This window comes from Urocitellus parryii, chromosome 3 (genome assembly GCF_045843805.1).
Source record: "Urocitellus parryii isolate mUroPar1 chromosome 3, mUroPar1.hap1, whole genome shotgun sequence".
NCBI classification, from domain to species: domain Eukaryota; kingdom Metazoa; phylum Chordata; class Mammalia; order Rodentia; family Sciuridae; genus Urocitellus; species Urocitellus parryii.
Window position 1 is genome coordinate 189,363,694 of NC_135533.1, and position 7,268 is coordinate 189,370,961.

Genomic DNA, 7,268 nt, shown 5'->3' on the forward strand with positions numbered 1-7,268 from the left:
AAGGATCCCAAGTTCAAAGCCAGCCTCAGCAATTTAAACTTGTCTCAAAATAAAAAGTAAAAATGGGCTGTGGATGTGGTTTAGTGTGTTTAAACTCCAGTACAAAGGAAAGGAAGGAAGGAATAAATAAGTAAATAAATAAATTATTTGCTAGGGGCTGGAGTGTGTAGTTTGGTGGTAGAGAATGTGCCTAATATACATAAGGCCCTGGGTTCAATCCCCAGAACTGAAGAAGAAAGAAAAGAAAAAGTTATTTGCTGGAAGAATCTTATCTCAATTGTATTTGAAATAGTAATTCACTGAAACCTTTAAAAATTTACAGGGAAGGGAATTTTAGAGGCCAAATGAGGTCTAACTCCAAATGAACACTCTGCTTTCAAAGGTTCCAGAAGAACTCAATCATGTCTTCCTTTTAAATTTACTTGGCAGTGTGTGGTAACCTACAGTATTTAATTTTGCTCAACCCACATTTTGTTGGTTGGACGTTTTCTAAGTAGGAGAGAATGTGCCTGTTCAGATGTCACAGTGGGCAGGGCCCCGGGTAAGTGGGAATGAGGAGCAGGGATTGGTTCTCTGAGGGTGTGGGGGGGGATCCCTTCTCATGTGATACTGGCTTTCTGCCAGCTGACTTCTACGTGGCTCCTCACAGCTGCAAGAAAAACCTTTGTGAGCCAGATTACACTCATGTCAATTATGAAAGTCAGTTTCAATAGCAGCTATTACGGTTATTTGGATAAGAGCAAACTAATAATTGAGTTTATGCTAACAGATCGGTTTGCAAAAAGATAGCAAAGACTGTTGGGAAAGAGCCTGGGAGAGTGTGGAAAAGGTGAAAATCTGTGTACACAGTGAAAATCACCAAGAAATACAGAGGCGATCAATAATAGAATAACCGGAAGCTTGGCTTTCCACCCAGAACGTTCCAAGCTGACAGCATTTCACCTGTAGTCAGAACTGACAAGAGCTTTTAAAGGAGGCATACAAACTTGAAAACAATGCCAGCCCCTCTGCCTTCCCACAAAAGCTGCCTGGAACAGAACCATATAGAAGAGGTCGCTAAAAAAGTGAAACTGAGCTTCTTCCCCTTCTCACCCACTGAGGCGGACTCAACACAAAAATTGTAGGAAGGAATTTGTCTGGGTGTGTACTAGGTGTGAGCAGATAAGCCAAAGAATAAGTGTGTGATTGCTCAACATTTTACAAAACCAGAATCTCGGCTCTGATATTTGTTCTGAACCCAGTCTTCTGTGGGTTCTTATTTCTAACTTGTAGTGCAGAATATTTTGGCACTGCAAAACGTATGTCCTCCATACAGGGCATATAGGGATGTAGCTCAGTGGTAGAGCACTTGCTTACCATGTGGAAGATCCTGGGTTCAACCCCTAGTACTGAAAAATTTAAAAAAAAAAGTCACTTCCCTATATAAAAATACTGCTTGCTTTGAAACGATTGACATCAGCATCAAAGTGTTCCCAATTTGTTCCTTTTGTTTATTCCTCACCCCCGTGGCTTTAGTTCTCCCATCTTTTTTTTATATATTTATTTTTTAGTTGCAGTTGGACACAATACCTTTATTTATTCATTCATTTTTATGTGGTGCTAAGGATCAAACCCAAGGAAGGCCTCGCAAATGCTAGGTAAGTGCTCTACTGCTGAGTCACAACCCCAGCCCTAGTTCTCCATCTTTAGATCCCAAATCCTCTGACTTTTTTTTTCTTTTTTTTTTTTTTTTTTTGGTACTGAGGATTGAACCCAGGGGTGCTCAACTACTGAGCCACGTCTTCAGCTCTTTTTTATATTTTATTTAGAAACAGAGTCTTGCTAAGTTGTGTAGCACCTTGCTTTTGCTGAGGCTGGCTTTGAACTTGCAATCCTCCTGCCTCACCTGCCTCAACTGCTGGAATTACAGGTGTGTGCCACTTTGCCCACTTTTTTGTGTGTGTGTGTGCCAATGATTGAATCCATGGATACTTAACCACTGAGCCACATCCCCAGCCCATTTTTTAATTTTTAATTTTGAGATAGGGTCTCAATAAGTTGCTGAGACTGGCTTTGAACTTGTGATCTCTGAACTTTAAATAAAATCTACTTGCACTAACATAGTAACTGTCCCAGGCATCTGCAATTTAAAGACTCCTTTTATAAAACAAGTTGTTCTTTTTCCTGTTTTAAAAAATGTTTCTGTCTCATGAGGCAGGTGAGAAGGTGATGAGGATTGGGGGGTGGAGCTGTGGGAGGGAAGCAAGAGGCTTCTAAATTGAGAGTGTGGGTGACTGGCCCCAAGGACAAATCAATATCCACCCATCCATCCAGAGACTATGCCACACACCAGCCAAGAGGAAGAGTATCCACTACTGTCACCATGATTTCCTGGGATTCTCATAAGACTTGAATGGGATAGCTCCTATTTCCATTTACCAGTGAAGACACTGAGGTTCACAGAGTTAAATTAAAACAATATGCAGCTTCTACGCAGTGGAACAGGAACTTGAATGCAAGCCATCTGACCCTGATCTGTTCTGCCAACCCCCACCCACTCCGTGCTGGCCAGTTCCTGTAACTTCCTTTCTCTTCTTAACCCTGATATCGCCCTCTCATCTCCTCTGCTTCGAGTAGGTGAGACTTTGGAGATCCAGAACACATTCTCATTGTATATTGTCTTCTCTCCCAGAAACTGTCATTGTGTCCCTAAACCCCTGTTCCACCACCCTTGGGACTGGAAGTATTTACTGTAGAGTGGCCACCACCTCTGACCCCTTAGCCCCAGCATGGGGTAAAAGGAACCATGGAGTCCCTGAGGAGAAGGGACAAACTTGGGAGAGGCCCAGGAGTGGGGAGCACACGACAGAGACACACAAGCCTAGCTCTGGGCCCGAGGAAACTTGGTAACCCTGACAGTAACTGTCTGGGTGGCCTTCGTCAAACCACTTTGTCTCACTGGGTCTGTTTTTCAATTGTGAAACCAAGGGTTGAATGTGGACTAGGGTGACTATCCGTTCAGCATTTTCCTAATGACAATGCTTTGCTCAACAGATAAAAATCAAAGAACTGCTCAGAAGAACCAGACCCTTGAATGTAAATGATTTCCACCAAGCATTTAACAGTACCTACCAATAAACAGCTTCTTTCTTATAAAAATCTCTAATCTGAAGTATGTTTTTATCTGGTACTAACTTTCCTACAGAACTTCCGTTATTGTTTCAATCTCAGCAGCTGGTGTTTGCATGATGTCTACTGCCGTTAGGATTTAGGGACTCTGAGCCAGGCTTGGTGGCACACACCCATATTTCCAGTGGCTGGGGAGACTGAGGCAGGAAGACAGCCAAGTTCAAAGTCAGTTTCAGCAATGTAGTGAGGCCCTAAACAACTTAGTGAGACCCTGTCTCAAAATAAAAAATAAAAAGGTGGCTCAAGTGGTAGAGCACCTCTGGGTTTAATCCTCAATGTGCGAACACACACACACACACACACACACACACACACACACACCAAAAGGAACTAGAAATCCTCTCAAACTGATCTAGACAAAAATTCCAAGTGCAGCTATAGAAAACTGCCTAAGAGCACAGAGCCCAAAGGGGAGAGAGTGAGACTGGGAATGCAGATTTCTTTTATTGACCTGAATTTCGTTCTAGTGTGACTAACAGCCTGATGTTGTCACGTACAGTCCTTGCCTTCAGAACAGGACATGCAGATGCATTACGGACGGCCAGACAGATAAGGCAACTGCATTTGTCAATTCTCAAATCCTTCATCTCCTGATTTTATTCCTTAACATGCTAAATGTAAATATTTGAAACATGTACATATTTGAAATTTTAAGACAAAGGTCATCTATTCTATTCTTACAAGCTGTTTGAGAAGCACGCAAGATTTCTTTTTGTTAACCATGAATATATTGCCAGAGCACCCAATCCTGATATTAGTCATGTGTCTTGGATAACCCAATTCATAGCAGCTTACGTACTAAAAATATTTATGTATTCCATGGTCCTTGACGAGCCCAAGAGCCATCTTTCAAAAACATTGCAGTGCATGCCATAAAAATAGAGCTGCAGCCTTGCTAAATTGACTCAAATACAAGAGCAGAATCGCTGAACTGGTGTATTCCCTCAGCAGGATGGTAGGGTGATCCTAATCTACTTCTCAGAGAAGAAGCTGCTGCCGGCTATTTTTAGCCCCAGGGACAAGTGACCACTTCCCATTCACCCTGAGGTGATATAAGCATGAGATGAGGAAGCAAGGAAGGGGTTTGGAACCATATGTTGAAGAACTAGAAGGCCTCTTGGGTGGAAGTTCAGAGTTCAGGCTCTCAGCTCCACAGCTCAGGAACCTTGGGCTTCAACAACAGGGAGAGTGACAGGGCCTAGGGTCATAGAGACGAGGACTGGTCTTTTCTGTCAGAGAAAGGGGGAATTCAGTACTAATGTTGCTGAAAGCTTGGTCCTTGTCCCCGACTCCAATCCAATAACAAGAACACGGTTTTAAGAAAAAGGAAGGAGACGGTAGGTATATTGCTTTGCTAGCAAAGGAGAAATACAGAGGACTCCTGTCCTGAAGGCTGTGATTCTGCTCATCAGCAGGAACAGGGGGGTTTTTACAGAGATGAGTTAGAGAAAATGAGATTAGGGAGAAGAGATCAGGAAGAAGGTTAGAGAAAAGAAGACCAGGGAAGAGAAGGTCAGGAAGGAGAAGGTTAAGGGAAAAAAGATCAGAGAGGAGGTTGGGGGTGGGGGGGGGCGGGAATGTAAGTTTCAAAGCCACAAGGGATATAGTCAAAGCATCAAGTGAACCCTGTTACAGGATTATACTCCTGGCTGAATAAGTAAATGAATGTTCAATGTAAAATACTGAGCACAAACCAGGCACCATGGTGCATGCCTACAATTGCAGCAACTCAGGAGGCTGAGACAGGGGCATCCCAAGTTCAAGGTCAATGTGGGCAATTCAATGAGACCCTGTCTGAAAATAAAAATAAAAAAGACTGGTGATATAGCTCAGTGGCAGAACACCGCTGGGTTCAGTCCCCAGTATGGGGAGCGGTGGGGCTTGTTCTGTAAGACCCATGAAATTTCTTGGGTTAAGAAGAAAAAACTATTTATTTTAAGACCCGCAAGTCCCACTGGCCTACAAAATAACTGTGGAAAGAGTTCTCTTTCTCATCCTGTTTGAATCTCACCATATGATTCCACATTGATGATACTGATATAAAATAATAGCTATCAACCCAAACTAGCTCACTAAAAACTAAAATTAATATTATTGGGGCTGGGGATGTGGCTCAGCGGTAGCGTGCTCGCCTGGCATGCGTGCGGCCCGGGTTCGATCCTCAGCACCACATACCAACAAAGATGTTGTGTCCGCCGAGAACTAAAAAATAAATATTGAAAAAATTCTCTCTCTCTCTCTCTCTCTCTCTCTCTCTCTCTCTCTCCCTCTCTCTTTAAAAAAAAAAAAAAAGAAAGCCTATGTCTTGGGAGCAAATTTAAAAAAAAAAAATATTATTGGTAAAAAAAAAAATAAGACTTTCACACATAAATAGATCTGTATTAATCCTTGAACTGCCTTCTCATTCTCCATGATTCAACTTCCAGTTTCATCCACCTGGTGTTGGAGTCTGAAGAACCTTACTGGTTAAATGTGCCTGACCTAACAAGGATAGCCACATTGAAGGTCAGGCAAGATTGGTGGTCTTTATCTGCTGGTGACAACAAAGGCTGTGGGTTAGTATTTAAGCCTGCAGTTAAATAGTGACCTTCTATGCAGCTGGAGTCCCTCAGGGCAGCTCTAAAATCTGCAAAGGTAAGGAAAGGGGAGCAGGACCCAGAGGCCCATCAGCCTGCCAGCTGCAAGCTGGTGTGCCCCCTGTGTGAGCCAGGGCTGGTAAGTCAGTGTTACTGATTACTTTCCTTATTGACTTGAAGCAAATCAATGTTTTTTCCTCTGAAATGTCAATGATTGCATTTCATTGTATCCAGTAACATATAAAGAATAAGCCTCCATATCAAAATCATCACAGTTTTCAAAAGAAATATTGCACATAATACATTCAGAATCACTGATTGCTTTCTCTTTATTTTTTTTTCCTATGAATTCGGAGGTGTTTGAGTCTTTTGTATTATTATTATTATTATTTTTTTTACACAGATATGGGCTACCTGAAAAGCATTTCATTATCTTTATCATCATCGTTCATGTCGCTTCCGATTTTCATTTCTCCAAACATGATGTGCTTCATCTCCCACGAGGTGGTATGAGGCCCTGGCTGTTCATCATCTCTTCAGTACTGACTGGAATACCTGAAACCTCTTATTTTTCTTCTTCTCAGGCAAAACCTGGCTATTCACAGGTTTCTGAAAATCAGTGTTTGAAATTTTTCCTGCCCCCGCCTTTTTCTGTAAAAGCAGTGAAGGATGATTATAATCAATTCCTTTTTTGGTTGATCTCTTCCTAAGCAATTTTTTTAAAATCATTTCTTCATCCACAGCTTTTCCAAAGGCCTCCATTTCTGATGATACATTTCACTAGTTTCAAGCCCTTTTTAAATGGAATATTCATTCTCTAAACAGTTCTTCATGTGCTTCTCCAGATGGCATAAAATGACTCCCAAAGAGTCTTTCACCAAAAAGGTAGTTCATTGTTTATTTTTTAAAATTTATTTATTTATTTTTTGGTGTGGGGGTTGCCAGGGATCGAACTCAGGCCTGGTAGTTCATTGTTTTAGCAACGGCCTTAGCAATATCATCAGACTCAAACTCCATAAATAGCTGGGTATCACGGTGCATGCCTGTAATCCCAACGGCTAGGGAGGCTGAGGTAGGAGAATCATGAGTTCAAAGCCAGCCTCAGCAAAAGCAAGGTGCTAAGCATCTCAGTGAGACCCTGTCTCTAAATAAAATTTTAAAATAGGGCTGGGTATATGGCTCAATGTTTGAGTGCCCCTGAGTTCAATCCCAGTATAAAAAAAAAAGAGAGAGAGATAAACATAAACACTGTCTTCACTATTTCACCCTTTTAGTTCTGGAGAGTCTAAACCTCAGTGCCAACTGAAAGAAATTGGGTAGAGCTAGGGGTATATGAACTGTATGGATCACTCTAGAGCCTGCTCCTGTTGCTAGGCTGGGAAGGATTCTCTTCTTTGACCAAGACTTTAGCCAGGCTCCTCTGAGTCTTCTGCTTGATGAGGCTGAGCCTAGGTGTCCTTTCTTCTTGTAGAATCCCATTTGAGCAAGCATCCTGCTAAAGCAGTTTAAGAAAATCCCCACCCT